Source organism: Pristiophorus japonicus, chromosome 7, assembly GCF_044704955.1.
Source record: "Pristiophorus japonicus isolate sPriJap1 chromosome 7, sPriJap1.hap1, whole genome shotgun sequence".
Taxonomy (NCBI): domain Eukaryota; kingdom Metazoa; phylum Chordata; class Chondrichthyes; family Pristiophoridae; genus Pristiophorus; species Pristiophorus japonicus.
Window position 1 is genome coordinate 226644336 of NC_091983.1, and position 23935 is coordinate 226668270.

Below are 23935 nucleotides of genomic sequence, written 5' to 3' on the forward strand. Positions count from 1 at the left end.
TTCACTCAGAGAGTTGTTAACCTGTGGAATTCCCTGCCGCAGAGAGTTGTTGATGCCAGTTCATTGTATATGTTCAAGAGGGAGTTAGATATGGCACTTATGGCTAAAGGGATCAAGGGGTATGGAGAGAAAGCAGGAAAGGAGTACTGAGGGAATGATCAGCCATGATCTTATTGAATGGTGGTGCAGGGTCGAAGGACCGAATGGCCTACTTCTGCACCTATTTTCTATGTATGATTCAATGTATGTTTCTATGTATTATCAGGGCTCCCCATCCTTCTTTTCCATTTTCCCTATCTCTTCTAAAAATTAAGTATCCTGGAATATTTAATTCCTAATTTAAGTATCCTGGAATATTTAATTCCTAATTTAAGTATCCTGGAATATTTAGTTCCCAATTTAAGTATCCTGGAATATCCATCATCACTTCCTTGGTTTTGTATTCTATGCATCTATTGATGAAGCCCAGGATCTCTTATGCTTTTTCAACGGCTTTCTCAACCTGCCCTGCCACCTTCAATGGTTTGTCGACATATACCCCCAGGTCTCTCCCATTTAGAATTGTACCCTATAGTTTATATTGCCTCTCATCGTTCTTCCTGCCAAAATGTATCACTCCGCACTTTTATGCATTAAATGTCATCAGCCATGTGTCCACACATTGCAATTTACACAGACCATATCTATTATGTATGCAACCCTATGTAACCAGCATTCTACCGCCACCAGAGGGCATATCTGTTGGAGTCCTAAGGGATCCCAGCATCCCTTGGGAGCACTGTATACAAACAGGCCTCCCATGCTGTACCAACATTCTGGAATTAGAATAAAGAGATTAAGGTCACACTTAATCACGTCTACAGTACTCAATCACATTACTCTATTCGGGACATAACAACTGGCGACAAGATAACGCACCATCATGCGAAAATGCGGAGAACTTTTGGTATCCTGGAGAAATTCTCAGAAGAGGACGATTGGGAGACCTTCGTGGAACAATTCGACCAATACTTCGTGGCCAATGAGCTGGAAGGGAATGAGAATGCTGCCAAACGAAGGGCGATACTCCTCACCGTCTGCGGGGCAACAATCTATGGCCTCATGAAGAATTTTCTTGCTGTGGTGAAACCAACAACCAAATTGTATGAAGAACTGTGCACGCTGGTCCGGGAGTATGTAAATCCGAAGGAGAGCATTCTGATGGCAAGGTATCGATTTGTCAACGGTCTGAAGGCCAGGAAGTGGTGAGCTACGTTGCCGAACTAAGGTGCCTTGTGGGACATGGCAAATTTGATGGATTCTTGGAGCAAATGCTAAGAGACTTTTTTGTGCTTGGCATTGGCCATGAGGTTATCCTTCGCAAACTATTGACTGTTCAAACACCGAACCTGAGCAAAGCCATAACAATAGCCCAGGCATTTATGTCCTCCAGACAGAACACCAAACAAATTTCGCAGCATGAAGATGTTTCGGCAAGTACTGTACACGAAGTAACGTCGTTTTCAGGCAGGAATGCATATGGCAGAATGTACACGCCTGCAGCTGCATGACCTCAGATGACTCAGACACCACTATCAAGCGTTAATGCGAGGCAGTTAACACCTGTGGAGGTGATCATCGAACCCATCAATGCCACTTCAAACACGATGCGTGCAAAGGCTGTGGAACAATGGGACACCTTCAGCGAATGTGCAGACGAGCTGCAAACTCTGCAAGCCACCACGTTGCAGAGGAAGACAGATCCATGGCGGATCAAACTGAACTAGAGACTCAAACCGAGGAGGCAGAAGTGTATGGGGTACATACCTTCACCACGAAATGTCCACCGATCATGTTAAAAGTTGAACTAAATGGAAATCCAGTATCCGTGGAAATGGACATGGGTGCTCGTCAGTCCACAATGAGCAAAAAGGCCTTCGACAGGCTGTGGTGCAAGCTGAGTCCCATTCACACCAAGCAGAGAACTTACACTAAAGAACTGATCCCTGTTATTGGCAGTGCAGCAGTAAAAGTCTCCTATGATGTAGCAGTGCACGAACTACCACTCTGGATAGTACTGGGAGCTGGCCCCACACTATTCGGCAGAAGCTGGCTGGGAAAAATCCGTGGGAATTGGAATGACATCCGAGCGCTTTCGTCCATCTACAACGCCTCATGTGCCCAGGTTCTGAGCAAGTTTTCGTCGTTGTTTGAGCCAGGCATCGGAAGTTTCTCGGGTCACAGGTGCAGATCCACTTGATTCCCGATACATGACCCATCCACCACAAGGCACGGACAGTGCCATCTGTGATGTGAGAGAAAGTGGAGATCGAGCTAGACAGGCTGCAACGAGAGGGCATCATCGCGCCGGTGGAGTTCAACGAGTGGGTCAGTCCGATTGTTCCGGTTCTCAAGGGCGATGGCACGGTCAGAATTTGCGGCGACTATAAATAAACGATTAACTGTTTTTCGCCGCAGGACCAGTACCCACTACCCAAGGCAGATGACCTATTTGCGACGCTGACAGGAGGAAAGGTGTTCACCAAGTTGGTCCTGACCTCGGCCTACATGACGCAGAAACTGGAGGAATCTTCGAAAGGCCTCACCTGCATCAACACGCACAAAAGTCTGTTCATCTACAATAGATGCCTGTTTGGAATTCGATTGGCAGCGGCTATTTTTCAAAGGAACATGGAGAATCTGCTAAAGTCGGTTCCACGCACCGTGGTTTTTCAGGACAACATATTGGTCACAGGTCGGGACACCATCGAGCACTTGCAGAACCTGGAAGAGGTTCTAATTCGGCTAGATCATGTGGGACTCAGGTTTAAACGCTCGAAGTATGTTTTCCTGGTGACAGAGGTCGAGTTCTTAGGGAGAAGAATTGCGGTAGATGGCATCATACCCACTGACGCCAAGATGGAGGCCATCAAGAACACGCCGAGACCACAGAATGTGACGGAGTTGCAGTCGTTCCTGGGACTCCTCAATTATTTTGGTAATTTCCTAACCAGGTTAAGCATCTTGCTCGAACCTCGACACATGTTGCTACGCAAGGGACATGGCTGGGTATGGGGGAAATCACAAGAGACAGCCTTTGAGAAAGCCCGAAATCTGTTATGTTCGAACAAACTGCTTGTCCTGCATGATCCTTGTAAATGTTAATGCTAGCTTGAGATGTGTCTTCGTACAGGGTCGGGTGTGTGTTACAAGCAAACGAATTGGGAACATTGCAATCGGTCGCTAATGCATCCAGGAGCTTGTCCAAGGCCGAAACGGCCTGTAGCATGATTGAAAAAGAAGCTCCAGCATGCGTTTACGGGGTAAAAAAAATGCATCAGTATCTGGGTTTAAATTTGAGTTAAAAACTGACCATAAGCCACTCATATAGCTATTCTCAGAGAGCAAAGGTATCAATACCAATGCCTGTGCTAACATCCAAAGATGGGCACTCAAGCTGTCTGCATATAGCTATATAATTCGTCACAGGCCAGGCACAGAGAACAGCGCTGACGCCCTCAGTCGGCTACCATTGCCCATCACCGGTGTGGAAATGGCACAGCCTGCAGACTTGCTCTTGGTGATCGATGCATTTGAAAATGAATAGTCACCCGTTAAAGCCCACCAGATCAGGAGCTGGACCAGCCAGGATCCTTTCCTGTCCCTTGTCCATGGGAGCTGGTCCGGCGTCCCAGTGGAGATGCATGAAGAGATCAAGCCGTTCCAGCGGAGTAAAGACGAAATGTCCAGACAGGCGGACTGTCTTTTGTGGGGTAATCGCGTGGTTTAGCCCAAGAAAGGCAGGGAAACATTTATACGCGACCTACACAGTACCCACCCTGGCATAGTAATGATGAAAACAATAGCCAGATCCCATGTGTGGTGGCCTGGCATTGACTCAGATTTGGAGTATTGCGTGCGCCAATGCAACACTTGCTCTCAACTAAGCAATGCACCCAGGGAGGCACCGCTAAGTTTGTGGTCACGGCCCTCCAAACCGTGGTCTAGGATCCACGTTGACTTCGCTGGCCCGTTTCTAGGCAAAATGTTCCTGGTTGTTGTGGATGCTTATTCAAAGTGGATTGAGTGTGTAATAATATCTGAAAGCACGTCCACTGCCACCATCGAAAACCTACGAGCCATGTTTTCCACACACGGCCTGCCTGATGTCCTTGTCAGCGACAATGGGCCGTGCTTCACCAGCGCTGAATTCAAGGAATTCATGACCTGCAATGGGATCAAGCTTGTCACATCTGCCCCGTTCAAGCCCGCATCCAATCACCAGCCAGAACGGGCAGTCCAAACCATCAAGCAAAGCTTGAAACACGTGTCGGAAGGCTTCCTGCAGACCCACCTGTCCCAAGTCCTGCTCAGCTACCAGACGCCACTCTCTCACCGGGGTTCCCCATGCCGAACTGCTCATGAAAAGGGCACTGAACACAAGGCTCTCTCTAGTCCACCCTGATCTCCATGATCATGTCGAGGGCAGGCGGCATCAACGAAGCATGTACCATGATCGCGCAAGTTTGTCATGCCATATTGAAGTCAATGACCCTGTATTTGTACTCAACTATGGACATGGTCCAAAATCGCTTGCTGGCACTCTCGTGGCCAAAGAAGGGAGTAGGGTGTTTCAGGTCAAAGTCGCAAATGGACAAACTTACAGAAAGCACTTGGACTAAACCAAACTGCGATTCACAGAAAGCCATGAGCATCCTGAAGAGGACACCACCAATTTCGACCCTCCGACGCACACACAAGTGGCAACCGACATCACGGTTGATCATGAAGCTGAACTCATCACCCTCTGCAGCCCAGCAAGACCAGCTGCGCAGCAGCCCAGTGAAGAACCAACCAACTCACCTGCACCTGCATTTGTACCGAGGTGATTAACAAGAGAGCGAAAAGCCCCAGATCGTCTCACCCTGTAAATAAGTGTACTATTGACTTTGGGAGGGAGTGATGTTATATATGCAACTCTGTGTAACCAGCATTCTACCGCCACCAGAGGGCATGTCTGTTGGAGTTCCAAGGGATCCCAGCATCCCTTGGGAGCACTGTATATAAGCAGGCCTCCCATGCTGTTCCAACACTCTGAAGTTAGAATAAAGAGACTTTGGTCACACTTACTCACGTCGACAGTACTCAATCACATTACTCTATTCTGGACATAACAATCTCAACCCACTGAAATTGGCTTTCTTCCAATTAAGTATTTTTACTCTAGATTGCTCCCTATCTAAACCTTATGATACTATGATCACTGTTCCCTATATCCTCCCCTACTGCCACTTGCTCTACTTGACCCACCTCATTCCCAGAACCAGATCCAGCAATGTCTCCTTCCTCATTGGGCCAGAAACGTACTGTTCAAGAAAGTTCTCCTGAACACACTTCAGAAATTCTTCGCCCTCTCTGCCCTTTACACTATTACTATCCCACCTATATTAGGATAGTTGAAGTCCCCTACTATCAGTACTCTATAGTTCTTGCACCTCTCTGTAATTTCCCTGCAGATTTGCTGCTCTATATCCTTCCCACTAGTTGGTGACTTATAGAATACACCTAGTAGTTTAATGGCACCTCGATTGTTTCTCAACTCTAACCAAATAGATTCTGTCCTTGACCCCTTCAAGACATCCTCTCTTCCAGCACTGTAATAATCTCCTTAATCAATACTGCCACCCCACCTCCTTTCTTTCCTTCCCTTTCTTTCCTGAACACCTTATTTCCAGGAATATTTAATACCCAATCCAGCCCTTTATTGAGCCAGATCTCTGTTATCGCCACAACATCATATTCCCATCTGTCTATTTGTGCTTGCAGCTCACCAACCTCATTTACCACACTTCATGCATTCACACACATGCACTGTAAACCGCTCTTACACCTTCTTGTGTTCTTTCTTAGTCTGACCCTACCGAATATCGTACTATTTCTTACTCTAGTGCTATCTGTCTCCCCAATCCTTCGTGCACCTTGTTTCTCCTTTCTAATATAAGAAATAGGAGCAGGAGTAGGCCACTGGCCCCTCTTGCCTGCTCCGCCATTTAATAAGATCATGGCTGATCTGATCTTGGAATTAGCTCCACTTCCCTGCCCACTCCCCATAACCCTTCACTCCCTTGTCGTTCAAAATCTGTCTCTCTCCACCTTTAATATATTCAATGACCCGGCCTCCATGACTAATGATACATCCTGTTGCCCATCCCCAGCCTAATTAGTTGAAACCCTCCCCAACAGCGCTAGCAACCTGCCCCCTTCTCGGCCTTTTGGCTAAGATCATGCGTAACTGACCTGACAGGGGAGTAACCATGACCAGAAAGTGGTTCTCCCTGGATCAGGAAGGTGGTTCTCCTATGCTTTTTGGAAATAGGAGGTGGGTGGGGGGCTTGCCTGTCCACCTCCATGGAGATGGGTGGGGGACGTCCCATTCAACTCCATGCACGAACCTGGTATTGCAGTACTTCCAGGAACGGTGCAGCCTTGGCTCTAGGCCTTTTGGCTAAGAGCAAAATCATTGGTGCAGAGTGATCTTTGTTTGGGCGTAAGGTGACCTTTGGCGTTTATGATCTGACAAGTTGATCTGACAAAGAATTGGAAAGATTGGCAATGAATAAAACATTTTAAAAAAAATGTTACAATTAAACACCAACCTTTTAATTCAATGTAAACTGTGCTGTAGGAGCAGTGACTGATGTTGCTGGGATGCTGAGATCAGGGCAGTCATTTCATTCATTGACATTCTCTGCAATTGTGGAGAAAATCGATGGTTTGTTCCTGATACCCACAGCAGGACAGAGACAGAGGGCAGGCAGGATGGAGAACCATTTCATTCATTCTCTGCATGTGGGCGTCGCTGGCAAGGCTGGCATTTATTGCCCATCCCAAGTCGCTCTTGAGAAGGTGGTGGTGAACCTTCTTAAACCACTGCAGTCCGTGTGGTGAAGGTTCTCTCACAGGGCTGTGAGGGAGGGAGTGTTTGAAGGGAAAAAGCCTTGGCGAGTTGCTGCAGTGCGTTTGTAGATGGTACACTCTGCAACCATGGTGCGCCGGTGGTGGAAATAGTGAGTTTGGCACTAATTAGATATCAGCCATGGCTCAGTGGGCAGCACCCTCGCCTCTGAGTCAGAAGGTCGTGGGTTAAAGTCCCACTCCAGATCCCATAATTAATGCTGACACTCCCAGTGCAATACTCCCAGCTGCACTATAGGACGGTCAGTACTGAGGGAGTGCTGGATTCATAAGGGCAGTATTAAGGGAGCGCTGCACTGTCGGAGGGGCAGTACTAAGGGAGTGCTCGATTCAGCAGGGCAGTACTGCGGGAGCACTGCACTGTCAGAGGGGCAGTACCGAGGGAGAGCTGCACTGTCAGAGGAGCAGTACTGAAGGAGAGCTGCACTGTTGGAGGGGCAGTACTTAGGGAGCATTGTACTGTTGGAGGGGCAGTACTGAGGGAACGCTGCACTGTTGGAGAGGCAGTTTTGAGAGAATACTGAGAGGTGCCGTCATTGAGATAAGATGTTAAACCGAGGTCCCATCTGTCTTTTCAGTTAAATGTATAAGATCTCACTGCATTCTTGATGAAGATCTTACTGTGTGCAGATTGGCTGCCACGTTTCCTAGATTACAACAGTGACTACACTTCAAAAATACTTCATTGTCTGTGAGGCACTTTTGGACGTCCTGAGGTGGTGAAAGGCGCTATAGAAATGCAAGTCCTTTCTTTCTTTACTGTCTGCGGCCCAGAGCTGGGGGGTTTCAGACCTGGTTCTCGCTCAGAGTGAAACGACTGCCTTTGTTCCCTGGGGACAGACAATAAATGACGGCAGATTTCAGATTCCGCTCTGCCCCCGAGTCTCGGCCTCAGCTGATGTTTCCCGTCGCGTTTCTCAATTCTCCTAGTTTTATTTTGATAGATCGGGCTGTCCATCGAGGATCGAATTCCATTGAGCTTTGCTCATTTATCTCGCCCTTTACACATTGGCCTTTATTGCAAGGGGGATGGAGTATAAAAGCAGGGATATCCTGCTACAACTATACAGGGTATTGGTGAGGTCACACCTGGAGTACTGCGTACAGTTTTGGTCTCCGTATTTAAGGAAGGATATACTTGCATTGGAGGCAGTTCAGAGAAGGTTCACTAGGTTGATTCCAGAGATGAGGGGGTTCATTTATGAAGATAGGTTGAGTAGGTCAGGGCTATGCTCATTGGAGTTCAGAAGAATGAGAGGTGATCTTAGCGAAACATATAAGATAATGAGGGGGCTCGACAAGGTGGATGCAGAGAGGATGTTTCCACTCATAGGGAAACTAAAACTAGGAGACATATTTTCAGAATAAGGGGCCGCCCATTTAAAACTGAGATGAAGAGAAATTTCTTCTCTCAGACGGTTGTAAATCTATGGAATTCTCTGCCCCAGAGAGCAGTAGAGGCTGAATCATTGAATATATTTAAGGTGGAGATAGACAGACTTTTGACGATAAGGGAATAAAGGGTTATGGGGAGTGGGCAGGGAAGTGAGCTGAGTCCATGATCAATTCAGTCATGATCTTATTAAATGGCGGAGCAGGATCGAGGGGCCAAATGGCCTATTCCTGCTCCTATTTCTTTTGTTCTTATGTTCTTAGTGTAGTGCTGTAAATCATGTGAAATGAGCAGAGCTGGGAGTTGGGGGATTGGGACTAATATCACACGGTGTGATTCAGGGAAATCACGGTGTGTGTAGTGGGAAATCAACAGACAATCATCGTTAATTCATTCACAGAATTTGGATGTCGCTGGCCAGGCTGGCATTACTGCCCATCCCTAGTTACATAGCAACAGGAGGAGGCCACTCAGCCCCTCGAGCCTGTTCACCATACTCTCCATGTAACCCGTGCTGTACCTGCCCTGGGAGTGTTTGATGGGACAGTGTAGAGGAAGTTTTACTCTGTATCTATCTGTACTGTACTTTCCCTGGGAATGTTTGATGGGACAGTGTAGAGAGAGTTTTACTCTGTATCTATTCGTACTGTACTTTCCTGGGAGTGTTTGATGGGACAGTGTTGAATGAGCTTTATTCTGTATCTAACCCGTGCTGTACCTGCCCTGTGAGTGTTTAATGGGACAGTGTAGAGGGAACTTTACTCTGTATCTAACCCGTGCTGTACCTGCCCTGGGAGTAATTAATGGGACAGTGTGGAGGGAACTTTACTCTGTATCTAACCCGTGCTGTACCTGCCCTGGGAATGTTTGATGCCGACACTGGGTAATGAAATGGGGATATGTTTCTGTCCCAGCACCAACATCCTTCAACCTTCAGGAACATAAAATGAATGAAAAAAACTCCAGATTCTCATGTGATAAAAATGCAATGTGACTTTATTCAGTCCCAGACCTTAAATAATTCATTCCTTTATCAGCAAATATTCATTGCTTGAGAGCTTGGCTTGTGACTGGAGCTCCGCAGATTGATGGTAACCTGGTTACTCTCGATCGCTGACTGCAGATTGATGGTAACCTGGTTACTCTCGATCACTGACTGCAGATGGAGAATGGAACTGTCACTGTAAGTGTTTAATCCTCTCACACTGCATTCTCCTGTGGGACACAGCCCAGTATCCCAGCACAGTCCCCCATTCCCCTGTGGGACACAGCCCAGTATCCCAGCACAGTCTCCCATTCCTCTGTGGGACACAGCCCAGTATCCCAGCACAATCCCCCATTCCCCTGTGGGACACAGCCCAGTATCCCAGCACAGTCTCCTCGTCCCCTGTGGGACACAGCCCAGTATCCCAGCATATTCCCCATTCCCCTGTGGGACACAGCCCAGTATCCCAGCACAGTCCCCCATTTCCCTGTGGGATACAGCCCAGTATCCCAGCACAGTCCCCCATTCCCCTGTGGGACACAGCCCAGTATCTCAGCACAGCCTTCCATTCCTCTGTGTGACACAGCGCAGTATCCTAGCACAGTCCCCCATTTCTCTGTGGGACGCAGCCCAGTATCCCAGCACAGCCTCCCATTCCCCTGTGGGTCACAGCCCAGTATCCCAGCAAGTCCACCATTCCTCTGTGGGTCACAGCCCAGTATCTCAGCACAGTCCCCCATTCCCCTGTGGGACACAGCCCAGTATCCCAGCACAGTCCCACATTCCCCTGGAAGGTGCACGGCTGCACATGCACGGTATTTTGAAAAGGTCGCGCGGCCCGGAATTTTTTTCACAGGTAACATGGAGGAGGTTACAGAGATAGGGAGGGGTGTAGGGCTGGATGGGGTTCCAGAGATAGGGAGTGGTGTATGATGGGAGTGGTTACCGAGATAGGGAGGGGTGTAGGGCTGGAGAGGGTTACAGAGATTGGGAGGGGCGTGGCCCTGGAAGGATGAGAATTTTAAAATCGAGGCGTTGCAGAGATCCCAGTTTTATTTCAGTGACAGCAGAGTGTGGAATTTTGAAGCTCTGTTTATATTTGGATCGATTTCTTTGTCCTCAAATATCTTTTAAATCTAATCTAAGGATCAGTTTACAGAAGTCTCTAAATACCAATAAATCGCGAGTTATTGCTTGTGTTGTTCTGGGGTTTATCAAACGGACACGTTGATTGTTGTACATTGTTCCTTGGGGGAACAGTGTGGAGCAGAGTTTGGGAGAGAATTCCTTTCACCGTATCTAACCGCACGGCCGAGGGTTTGATCGAGTCGATGGTCCAGCCAGCGATCCGAAGCAGCTCGACCTGGGTGTGTGGCGACGCTCTGATCCGGATTGACAGGCTGAGGAGTTGCTGCTGCAACAATTGAGATGCCTGAAGGACAGAAGTTTATTCGGCGAGTCTCTGCGATCGGGGCACTGGGCGTGTTGGTCACTGAGGCTTCGGAGCGGGAAATCTGCGGATGTCCCAGATCAGGAGGGGTGGGTAATGGTTCAGAAGGTCCAAGGGCCCGGCACAGGGATATTATGGGATGGGGAATGGGCCGGACAGGGGCAGGGGGATATTATGGGATGGGGAGTGGGCTGGACAGGGGCAGAGGTATATTATGGGATGGGGAATGGACAGGACAGGGACAGAGGGATATTATGGGATGGGGAATGAGCCGGACAGGGGCAGGGGGATATTATGGGATGGGGAATGGGTTGGACAGGGGCAGAGATATATTATGGGATGGGGAATGGTCTGGACAGGGACAGAGGGATATTATGGGATGGGGAATGGGCCGAACAGGAGCAGTGAGATAGTATGGGATGGGGAATGGGCTGAACAGCGGCAGGGGATATTATGGGATGGGGAATGGGCTGGACAGGGTATATTATGGGATGGGGAATGGGCTGGACAGGGGCAGAGAGATATGGGATGGGGAATGGGCTGGACAGGGACAGGGGGATATTATGGGATGAGGAATGGGCTGGATAGGGGCAGTTCAAGCATTGTGTGCAGTATTGGGCTCCACACTATAGAGAGGAGAGTGAGGCTGTTGAGGGGGAACAGCACAGATTCACTCGGGTGCTGCCTGGTGTGAGGGAATCCAAATATGGAGAGTGACTTGGAAAATGGATCTCTGTTTCTCTCTCCCTATGTCTCTTCGGTCTCTCTGTATCTCTGTCTCTTTTCTCGCTCTCTCCTTGTCTGTCTCTGTCTCTGTTTCTCAGTCTCTCTGTATCTGTCTCTGACTGTCGCTGTCTGTCTACATCTCTCCCTTTCTCTTTCCTTCCTTCTCACTCTCTCTCTGGGTTGAATGAGATGGGATTTTACAAAATTGTAGATGATACTAAGTGGATTGGAAAGGGTTAGTCCCCAGTCACTATTTGAAGTTAAGCGGTGACTGCAGGACAAGGAGACACAGGTACAGACTGGAAAAAGGCAGGTTCGGGCCTGGTGTAAGGAGACACTTCACACCCAGAGTGACCAATACGTGAAATGGGCCCAGGGCAGGGAGTGGGATTGAAACCTCTGGGGCCATTCCCAAGGGTCAGTGGGAGGCTGTGACAGGCGGGGCGGGGGATTTGCAGTTTTTAAAAAAATGTGAGGCTGGTTGGGCTGAACGGCCTCCCTCTGCATCTCTCTTAAAGCTGCCGGACTTGCCTTCATTTCTCGAGTTAAATGCTGCAGGCCGATGGGTCCATAAACCCCCCACCCCAAGGTTTATGTGTTTAATCCTTCCATACAATCAGACAGCACAGGAGGGGGCCATTCGGCCCATCGGGTCTGTACCGGCTCTTTGAAAGAGCGATCCAATCAGTCCCACTCCCTGCTCTTTCCCCAGAGCCCTGTATAGATGGGATATTAGTCAGCTCTCCCGGGAAGATTGTAAACAGCAACAGGACAGATCTCTGAAGCAGTGCAGACATCTGACCTCCACCCTGACTGTCAGCTCCCCTCCCCCATATTATTAAATCTCTCATTACCGCATTTCATGTGGATTTTTATATTTAAATAACAGCAGAACACTTTTCCCAGCTCACAACCGAGCTGAATATCCGATTCGTTTTGATTGGGGCAGCCAAGTAATTGGACAGTGGAACTTGGCTGGCTTTAGGACCGCGCGGAATGCTGAGCTGGGGCGACGTTCCCAGTCCGAGCCCCTGGATTGAGATTTCAGTTTTCTCTCTCTGTGAGTCTCGGGATCGCGATTTCTCTCTCTCTCGTTTTCTTCCCCTTTTCTCTTTCTCTGTTTCTCTCTCTCTCAGTCAAATTTTCTCTTTTGATTTCTCACTCCCTTTCCTCACTTCTGTGTCTTTCTCTTTTGTTCCCATCCCTCTCTCCCCCCTCCCTCTCTTTCTCCATCTCTCGCTCCTTCAATATCCCTCTCCCTCAATCTCTCTACTCTCTCTCCCTTTCTCACTCTCTTTCTCCCTCATCCTCTTTTCCTCCCCTCTCCCTTTCTCTCTCTCTTTCTCCCTCATCCTCTTTTCCTCCCCTCTCCCTTTCTCTCTCTCTCCCTCTCCCCTCTCCCTCAACCTCTCGCTCCCTCTCCATCAATCTCTCTCGTCTCTCTTTCCCTCCCTCTCTCCCTTTCTCTCTCCCTCAGTCTCTCCCTCTCCCTCAATCTCTCCTCTCTCTTTCCCTCCCTCTCTCGCTCCCTCTTCCTTCCGCTCTCTCCCTCTCCCTCTCTCTCCCTCCCTCTCGCTCAATCTCTCCTCTCTCTCTCTTTCCCTCCCTCTCTCTCTCTCAATCTCTCCCTCTCCCTCAATCTCTCCTCTCTCTTTCCCTCCCTCTCTCGCTCCCTCTCCCTCCCGCTCTCTCCCTCTCCCTCCCTCCCTCTCGCTCAATCTCTCCTCTCTCTCTCTCTTTCCCTCCCTCTCTCTCTCTCAATCTCTCCCTCTCCCTCAATCTCTCCTCTCTCTTTCCTTCCCTCTCTCGCTCTCTCTCCCTCCCTCTCCCTCCCTCCCTCTCGCTCAATCTCTCCTCTCTCTTTCTCTCCCACCCTCTCTCTCCCTCCCTCTCTTTCCATCCCTCTCCCTTTCTCTCCCTCTCCCGAACTCTCCCTCTCCCTCCCTCTCTTTCCATCCCTCTCCCTTTCTCTCCCTCTCCCGAACTCTCCCTCTCCCTCCCTCTTTCCCCCCTCCCTCTCCCTCCCTCTTTCCCCCTCTCTCCCTCTCTCTACCTCCCTCTCTTTCCTCCTCGCTCCCTCTCCATCAATCTCTCTCGTCTCTCTTTCCCTCCCTCTCTCTCCCTCTCTCCCTCTGTTTCCCCCTCCCTCTCCCTCTCCCCTTCTCTCTCTTTCCCTCCCCTTGAGGGCAGATTCTGTGCTAAACTCCTCCGGTCCATTGAGGAGGCTCCTGGACTTGTTGCTGAGCAATGCGGAGCTGGCTCCGGGACCTCGCCGCGCCCGGAGCTCGCTGATCTCCCCCAGAGTGAGTCAGACTCTGTCCCGGGATCTCCCGGGATCGCCTTGCTGTTTCCAACAGCGATTGACGGCTTGGCGCGGGGATCAGACTGGTTCCTGTGTGGATTGTATCGGAGGGCTGGAGAATTGGAGAGGACGATTCTGTGTGCATTCTAGAGCAGCAATCTTCCATTGGATAAGAGTGCATTGTATCTGAGGATTGCAGGCATTGTACAGGAGAGCTGTGCATTGTATCGGAGCACTGCAGCAATCTGTACAATGAAGGAACGCATTGTATAACAACTTGCATTTATATAGCGCCTCAACCCAGTAAAATATCCCAAGATGCTTCACAGGAGCGTAAATCAGTGTGACTGGAGACGGTGAGTGTGTGTTGGGGGTGTGACTGGAGACGGTGAGTGTGTGTTGGGGGTGTGACTGGAGATGGTGAGTGTGTGTTGGGGGTGTGACTGGAGATGGTGAGTGTGTGTTGGGGGTGTGACTGGAAATGGTGAGTGTGTGTTGGGGGTGTGACTGGAGATGGTGAGTGTGTGTTGGGGATGTGACTGGAGATGGTGAGTGTGTGTTGGGGGTGTGACTGGAGATGGTGAGTGTGTGTTGGGGGTGTGACTGGAGACGGTGAGTGTGTGTTGGGGGTGTGACTGGAGACAGTGAGTGTGTGTTGGGGGTGTGACTGGAGACGGTGAGTGTGTGTTGGGGGTGTGACTGGAGATGGTGAGTGTGTGTTGGGGGTGTGACTGGAGACGGTGAGTGTGTGTTGGGGGTGTGACTGGAGACAGTGAGTGTGTGTTGGGGGTGTGACTGGAGACGGTGAGTGTGTGTTGGGGGTGTGACTGGAGATGGTGAGTGTGTGTTGGGGGTGTGACTGGAGATGGTGAGTGTGTGTTGGGGGTATGACTGGAGATGGTGAGCGTGTGTTGGGGTTTGAGCAGGAGGAGTGACGTCAGGCCCAGAAGGTGACTGTGGATTGTGATGCTCGAGCTGAAGTGGAACAGCATTACGGGGGAGGAAGTGAGACATTCAGAGACTATTCCTGCTCGCGGTGCAGCAGTTTGTAAAAGCTCATTGAATTCATTATAGAAAAAAGATTATAAATATCCCCGTTACTAGTCTGTATATCAGTCACAGCCCAGAGTAACACCTTGTGTCATAAAACAGGCTGTGGGAGGGTCACCAAACACAGAATCTGTCAGTGTTGAAAGGGGCAACTTTTTAAAGTGTAAGAACATTACATAAGAATTAGGAACAGGAGTAGGCCATCTAGCCCCTCGAGCCTGCTCCGCCATTCAACAAGATCATGGCTGATCTGGCCATGGACTCAGCTCCACTTACCCGCCCGCTCCCCGTAACCCTTAATTCCCTTATTGGTTAAAAATCTATCTATCTGTGACTTGAATACATTCAATGAGCTAGCCTCAACTGCTTCCTTGGGCAGAGAATTCCTCAGATTCACAACCCTCTGGGAGAAGAAATTCCTTCTCAACTCGGTTTTCAATTGGCTCCCCCGTATTTTGAGGCTGTGCCCCCTAGTTCTAGTCTCCCCGAACAGTGGACACAACCTCTCTGCCTCTAGCTTGTCTATCCCTTTCATTATTTTAAATGTTTCTATAAGATCACCCCTCATCCTTCTGAATTCCAACAAGTAAAGACCCAGTCTACTCAATCTATCATCATAAGGTAACCTCATCTCCGGAATCAGCCTAGTGAATTGTCTCTGTACCCCCTCCAAAGCTAGTATATCCTTCCTTAATTAAGGTGACCAAAACTGCATGCAGTACTCCAGGTGCGGCCTCACCAATACCCTATACAGTTGCAGAAGGACCTCCCTGCTTTTGTACTCCATCCTTCTCGCAATGAAGGCCAACATTCCATTTGCCTTCCTGATTACCTGCTGCACCGGCAAACTAACTTTTTGGGATTCATGCACAAGGACCCCCAGGTCCCTCTGCACCGCAGCATGTTGTAATTTCTCCCCATTCAAATAATATTCCCTTATACTGTTTTTTTTCCCAAGGTGGATGACCTCACACTTTCCGACATTGTATTCCATCTGCCAAACCTTAGCCTATTTGCTTAACCTATCTAAATCTCTTTGCAGCCTCTCTGTGTCCTCTACACAACCCACTTTCCCACTAATCTTTGTGTCATCTGCAAATTTTGTTACACTACACTCTGTCCCCTCTTCCAGGTCATCTATGTATATTTTAAACAGTTGTGGTCCCAGCACTGATCCCTGTGGCACACCACTAACCACTGATTTCCAACCCGAAAAGGACCCATTTATCCCGACTCTCTGCTTTCTGTTAGCCAGCCAATTCTCTATCCATGCTGATACATTTCCTCTGACTCCGCGTACCTTTATCTTCTGCAGTAATCTTTTGTGTGGCACCTTATCGAATGCCTTTTGAAAATCTAAATACACCACATCCATTGGTGCACCTCTATCCACCATGCTCGTTATATCCTCAAAGAATTCTGGTAAATTAGTTAAACATGATTTCCCCTTCATGAATCCATGCTGCGTCTGCTTGATTGCACTAAGAAGTAGAATAATTTTGCTTTTCCAGTGAGAGCTCTGAGATTGAGGTGCGATAATGGAGGAAGGAGAATAGATTTTGCTGAAGGAGCTGACTCAATCCCACTCCAGAGACTCGAGCCCAGCATCTAGGTTGACACTCCCAGTGCAGTACTGAGAGCGCGCTGCACTGTCGGAGGGGCAGTACTGAGGGAGTGCTGCACTGTCGGAGGGGCAGTACTGAGGGAGTGCACCACTGTTGGAGGGGCAGTACCGAGGGAGTGCTGCAGTGTCGGAGGGGCAGTACTGAAGGACTGCAGCAATGTCACAGAGGTAGTACTGAGGGAGTGCTGAACCTTTGGAGGGGCAGTACTGAGGGAGTGTTGCACTTTTGGAGGGGCAGTACTGAGGGAATGCTGCACTTCCTGAGGGCAGTCTTGAGGGAGCACTGCACTGTCGAACAAGGCGGTAAATCGAGGCCCCGTCTGCCCTCTCAGCTTCACATCAAAGATCCCCTGGCTTTATTTCAAAGAAGAACAGGGGAGTTCTCCCCAGTATCCTGAGCAATATTTGTCCCTCAACCAACATCACTAAAATAGGATAATTGTTCATTTGTCTCATTTGGTATATTAACAAAAGTGATTTAGCCACCTCCTATTGGCTGCGGTGATTCCCAACTGGTGATTATTTCTGTGTAACGCTGCAGCTAATGGGAGGCGGTGTTGGAGGGTGGGGGTCGAAGGTCAGGAGCAGCACCTGTTCCAAAATGCATTGATTTTATTTCTCTCCTCACAGGGAACTGATGGCAGAAGGAAGAGATGATCGATGGGAAACAGACTCTGGTCAGGAGACAATCCTCACATTGGGTCCCAATACTGACTGATCAGCCTATCAGAGCATCTGTTTGATACAGCGGGCAGCTGGGGGGAAAACAGTTGGGATCCCAACACCTGGAACATCTGTACAAACACTGGGAAAACAGCTGGAATCCCAACACCCAGAACATCTGTACCAACACTGGGAAACAGCTGGGATCCTAACATCTGGAACATCTGTACCAACACTGGGAAACAGCTGGAATCCTGACACCCGGAACATCTGCATAAACACTGGGAAAATAGCTGAAAGCTCAACACCTAAAAGATCTTCACCAACACTGGGAAAACAGCTGCAATCCCAACACCTGGAACATTTGCACCAACACTGGGAAAGCATCTGCAATCCCAACACCTGGAACATTTGCAAGCACCGAGATCGCCCCTCTGTGAGCAGGTCCAGTCAGATCAGGGACCCCCTGAATCATCCCCAGACGGACCGAGATCGCCCCTCTCTGAGAGGGTCCAGTCGGAGCAGTGACCCCCTGAATCACCCCCAGATGGACCGAGATGGCCCCTCTCTGAGCGGGTCCAGTTGGAGCGATGCGTCTGTACGGTTTGTTGCCCCTTCAGGCCCTTTGGGTGGCCCTGTCTCTCGCCGCGCAGCACTTCCCGTCCTGGGGTCACTACGACCTGTGTAAGGCCCAGCTTCACTGGGACCAGGCCATGAGTTGGGATTACATGGCTTGCCAGCCCGAGGCCACCCTGCTCACCAGGTCACTGAAGGTCAGCTTAGATCCCTCCGACAGTACGTGTGGAGAGACCCCCGAGATGTACTGCACGCTGGTGAGTATAAGCCTTTCTGAGACAGCCTCTGTTGTGTGTCACACTGTGAATGGACGCTCACTGAACGGCCTTTATCAAAGTGAATTCCATCCAAACTCCTACATTTGCTTCATTAACAGAGGCATTGAGTGCAAAAGCAAGGGAGTCATGGTGAACCTTCATACATCATTGGTTCGGCCCCAACTGGAGTATTGTGTCCAATTCTGGGCACCACACTTTAGGAAGGATGACAAGGCCTTGGAGAGGGTGCAGAGGAGATTTACTGGAATGTTTCCAGGGATGAGGGACTTCAGTTATGTGAAGAGACTGGAGAAGCTGGGATGGTTCTCCTCAGAGCAGAGAAGGTTAAGGGGAGATTTGATGAGGTGTTTAAAATCATGAAGGGTTTTGAAAGAGTAAATAAGGAGACACTGTTTCATGTGGCAGGAGGGCCAGTAACCAGAGGACACAGATTTCAGATAATTGGCAAAAAAGCCAAGGGGGGAGATGAGGAGAATGTTTTAATGCAGCGAGTTTTTATGATCTGGAATGTGCTGCCTGAAAAGGAGGTGGAAGGAGATTCAAGAATAACATTCAAAAGGGAATTGGATAAATACTGGGAAAGGAGAAATGTACAGGGCTATGGGGAAGGAGTAGGAGAGTGGGACTAACTAGACAGCTCTGAGCCAGTGGCAGAGACAGACGATATCATGGAGGTGAAAGGAGGCGGGCTTGGTGAAGGAGGAGATATGGGGATGGAATAACAGTCTGATAAGTTGCATTTCGTGGAACTGTGAGGAGATGTAAAACTGCTGGGCTGAACAGGAAAGGTCAGGACACGAAAACCACAAAACTCGCTGCTTCCCAGTGACTCACCATAAGGGGTGGCAGTGTTTGTAAAATTAGACATGGTAATAGATGTGAGGAGGGAGTTCGAATGTTTATAAACACTCCCTGGAGCTCCTGATCCCTGTGTCTGACCCCTTCCCAATATCCCCAGTGGGGAATATGTCCCATTGTGTCTGAGCCCTGCCCAATATCCCCAGTGGGGAATATGTCCCATTGTGTCTGAGCCCTGCCCAATATCTCCAGTGTGGAATATGTCCCATTGTGTCTGAGCCCTGCCCAATATCCCCAGTGTGGAATATGTCCCATTGTGTCTGAGCCCTGCCCATTATCTTCAGTGGGGAATATGTCCCATTGTGTCTGAGCCCTGCCCAATATCCCCAGTGTGGAATATGTCCCATTGTGTCTGAGCCCTGCCCAATATCTCCAGTGTGGAATATGTCCCATTGTGCCTGAGCCCTGCCCAATATCCCCAGTGAGGAATATGTCCCATTGTGTCTGAGCCCTGCCCAATATCCCCAGTGAGGAATATGTCCCATTGTGTCTGAGCCCTGCCCAATATCTCCAGTGTGGAATATATTCCATTGTGCCTGAGCCCTGCCCAATATCCCCAATGGGGAATATGTCCTTGAGATGTAAATTCAAGCCTGTTTCTAAATATTAATGATGCTCTTGTTGAGTGAATCATCTCCTCAGGATAATTGGTTCCTACATCATTGTTCGAGGGGAAACGCCTGGTTTAATAATCAGCCGTATGTTTCAGCAATAATTGAAAATGTATAATTTATTGCAGAACATGCAGTTCCTCAGAGGGAATTATTCTCCAGCTCAATTAGTAATCTGTTGTAAAAATACTACGAGTCTTGAGGTAAATCTTCCATCTGTCCCATATCCCACTGTGGGAGCTGTGTGTGAAACAGGGCCCGGACTCAGTGAGACCACAATAGATGTTACTGTCTCAGTTTCACACCTCAGGACGTCCCAAAGTGCTTCACAGACAATGAAGGACTTTTTGAAATCGCAATCATTTTTCTTTCACCGATAAAAACGCGGCTGAATTTATCGGCCGTTATCTCATAGTTTGCATTTTTTAATATGTAACAGTTTTTGACAGGTGTACTCGCTCCTTCTTTCCCGATGTGTCCCGACTCCTGAACTTGTGTTCCCTGATTGTGTGTTGACTGTGAGTGGGTGAGTGAGACGGAAAGACTCCAGGGTGAGAATGTATTCAGACTGTGGCTGTAACCTTGGTGCAAAGACACGAATTCCTGGTCACAAACTGCTGTGATCGAATGCACCGGGGCACGGTGGTGCAGGGCTTCTGTGATTGGACCAGTAATCCACAGAACTGCACTTCCAATCCCTCCATGGGCTTTGAGACTGGGCAGAGGGAGATACTGCCGGTCCTGCTGGGAGACTCAGTCCCAGGCACATCCTTCAGTTTTTTATTTGTTCCTGGGATGTGGGCGTCGCTGGCAAGGCCGGCATTTATTGCCCATCCCTAATTGCCCTTGTGAAGGTGGTGATGAGCCACCTTCTTGAACCGCTGCAATCCGTGTGGTGAAGTTACTCCCACAGTGCTGTTAGGAAGGGAGTTCAGGATTTTGACCCAGTGACAATGAAGGAACATTGAATATATTTCCCAATCAGGATGCAGTGTAACTTGGAGGGGAACGTGGAGATGGTGGTGTTCCCATGGAGGCCATGGGTTTGTGAGGTGCTGCCGAAGAAGTCTTGGTGAGTTGCTGCAGTGCATCTTGTAGATGGTAAACACTGCAGCCATGGTACACCGGTGGTGGAGGGAGAGAATGTTTAAGGTGGTGGATGGGCTGCTTTGTCCGGGATGGTGTGAAGCTTCTTGCGTATTGTTGGAGCTGCAGTCATCCAGGCAAGTGGAGAGTATTCCATCACCCGCCTGACTTGTGTCTTGTAGGTGGTGGAAAGGCTTTGGGGAGTCAGGAGGTGAGACAGTCGCCGCAGAATACTCACCTCAGACCTGCTCTTGTACCACAGTATTTATGTGGCTGGTCCAGTTAAGTTTCTGGTCAATGGTGATCCCCAGGATGCTGATAGTGGGGGATCCGACAATGGTAACGCCGTTGAATGTCATGGAGAGGTAGTTGGACTCTGGCTTCTTGGAGATGATCATTGCCTTCCAGGTGTGGACCACAAATGTTACTTGCCACTTCGGTGTTGCCAGACTGGGAAACAACGTCGGTGAGTGAGCACAGGGGCGATGGGGGAACAGGACTTGTGTGTGTTAGGACACGGGCAGCACAGGTTTGGATGAGCTGAAATTTACGGAGAGTGGAAGATGGGAGTCCGGCCAGGAGAACATTGGAATGGTCGAGCCTGGAGGGAACAAAGTATTGATGAGGGTTTCAGCAGCAGATGTGCTGAGGCAGGGGCGGAGACGGGCGATGTTACCGAGGTGGAAATAGGTGGCCTTGGTGATCGAGCGGATATGATTGTTTGTTTTAGTTCTTCTCGACCAAAAGGCACCAGTTAATGCTCATCGATCTCAGTGTTGGAAATAGAATCTCCCGCTGGTCTGTAATCCCCAATTTGATTAATCTCTGGCACCAGCTCAAAGTATTCGCCTCCAATTCCACTTCAGTGCCGATTTGTTCATTGATTTGAGTGTTTCGCGTGCTGCAAAGCAAAACTCACAGTATCTGAGCACACACCGAGGGAGAGGCACATCTGGAATACTGCGGGCAGAGTGGGCTCCTCATTGTAGGGGCGAGATGGGACATGGGGCACAGGGACACAGTGTGACCGGAGGTAAGGGGGTGAGGGGAGAAAGAGATGGGACACGGGACACAGTGACACAGTGTGACCAGGGGTGAGGGGGTGAGGGACTGTGTTATGAGGTTAGCTCGAACAGTCGAATTAAAGGGAGAATTGTCACCACTTCTGTAGAAACACAGTCTGTGCCTTGCTCGGGTAAAAGTCTGACAGCCAATTATTTCTGAATCCGATCACCAATTCTGGAAATCCCAGCGAGTGGTGACAGCTGGTGAATGTTAACGTGGAGTTTCTGGGTAATTTCTGTAAGCTGAGTTTGAACTGATTGTAAACTGGTGCCTGGAGATTGTGTCTGATCCTCTCGGGATTGTTAACATCTGTATCCGTTCCCCCGCCAGCTGTTCACACAATCTCACAGCACAGCAGGAGGCCATTCGGCCCATCGTGCCTGTGCCGGCTCTTTGAGAGAGCGATCCAATTAGTCCCACTCCCTGCTCTTTCCCCATAGCCTTGCAAATTTATCCTTTTTCCCAAATTTATCAAGTATATTTTTCCCTGTTTTAAGGGAGTTTAGTTGAAGCAGGTTCAAACAGCTCTTCAAAGAGCAAACACAGGCACGATGGGCCGAATGGCCTTCTGTGCTGTGAGATTCTGTGATATTTCCCCTGTTTTAAGGGAGTTTATTTTCAGCAGATGCGAGCAGCAGATGGGATTTCAGTCTGAACGAGCCAAACATTCTCTTTGTAATATTGCAGTCCGTTCTATTGGGTCTGGGACTAAACCTTTAATACTCAGATGGGAAATCGAGGGTTTGGGAGAGGCCTACAGGAAGTGGATTAAACCTGAGACCATAGACTTTATCCCCATGAATCCTCCCCCTGCCCAATATCTCACTCACTGCCCACTGTCCCCAGTAAACCGGCTGCACATTAAACTTTCCCAGTCTCTTGATTCCTGGATCAGAGCTCCCTCACTGTGCTGCTCTCTGACAATGTTTCGCTCACTTTAGCAGCTCAGACAGGAGAATGTTTGAAGAACGATTTACTGTTGTTGTGGCACTGACTGACTGACCCCTGACCCTGTCACCAGTGGATGGATTTTTCTATCGAGCAGTTTGAATGATGAGGAGTCTCGGTTCCATCTCCTGTTATTCTCTGTTTCCCATTCTCTGTATTGGCCTCACGCAAATTTCATTATAAACACAGATAGAGGCAGACAGGCAAAGTCGAGGGTTCAAGTCCCACTCCAGAGACTTGAGCACAAAACCGAGGTCGAGACTCCCAGTGCAGTACTGAGGGAGTACTGCACTGTCGTAGGGGCAGTACTGAGGGAGTGCTGCACTGTCGTAGGGGCAGTGCTGACGGAGAGCTCCACTGTCGGAGGAGCAGTACTGAGGGAGTGCTGCACTGTCGGAGGGGCAATACTGAGGGAATGCTCCACTGTCGGAGAGGCAATACTGAGGGAGTGCTGCACTGTCGGAGGGGCAGTACTGAGGGAGCGCTACACTGTCAGAGCATCAGTACTGAGTGAGCACTGCACTGTCGGAGGGGCAGTACTGAGGGAGTACTGCACTGTCGTAGGGGCAGTACTGAGGGAGTGCTCCACTGTCGGAGGGGCAGTACTGAGGGAGTGCTGCACTGTCATAGGGGCAGTGCTGACGGAAAGCTCCACTGTCGGAGGAGCAGTACTGAGGGAGTGCTGCACTGTCGGAGGGGCAATACTGAGGGAATGCTCCACTGTCGGAGAGGCAATACTGAGGGAGTGCTGCACTGTCGGAGGGGCAGTACTGAGGGAGCGCTACACTGTCGGAGCATCAGTACTGAGTGAGCACTGCACTGTCGGAGGGGCAGTACGGAGGGAGTGCTGCACTGTCGGAGGGGCAGTTCTGAGGGTGCGCTGCACTGTCGGAGCATCAGTACTAAGTGAGCACTGGACTGTCGGAGGGGCAGTACTGAAGGAGCACTGCACTGTCGGAGGGACAGTACTGAGGGAGCACTGCACTGTCGGAGGGGCAGTACTGAAGGAGCGCTGCACTGTCAGAGGTGCAGTACTGAGGGAGTGCTACACTGTTAGAGGGGCAGTGCTGAGGGAGCGCTGCACTGTCGGAGGGGCAGTACTGAGGGAGTGCTGCAGTGTCGGAGGGGCAGTACTGAGGGAGCGCTGCACTGCTCTCATCCTGAGTTAGTGAATGGCGCTTTAGAATTCAGTCTTTGCTCTCTCTTTCTCTCCACTCTCTTTCTCTCTCTTACTCCCTCCTCCCCTCCCACATTACACGGGCTCATTCACCAGAAACACCCTGTTGCCGAATTTGCCCTCCGACGAAAGGGGGCGCACTCACTGAGCGAACCGATTTTCCCCGCCCCAATCCATGGAGTGGAGAGT

At 49.6% G+C, this 23935-nt stretch overlaps 2 pseudogenes; both read left to right on the top strand.

The window, feature by feature from the left end:
- Nucleotides 1-6235: 6235 nt before the first annotated feature.
- LOC139267543 (U2 spliceosomal RNA) lies at nt 6236-6468 on the top strand (annotated as a pseudogene).
- An 11266-nt stretch (nt 6469-17734) lies between these two features.
- Nucleotides 17735-23935, top strand: part of LOC139266946 (netrin-G1-like) — a 30563-nt pseudogene continuing 24362 nt past the window's right edge.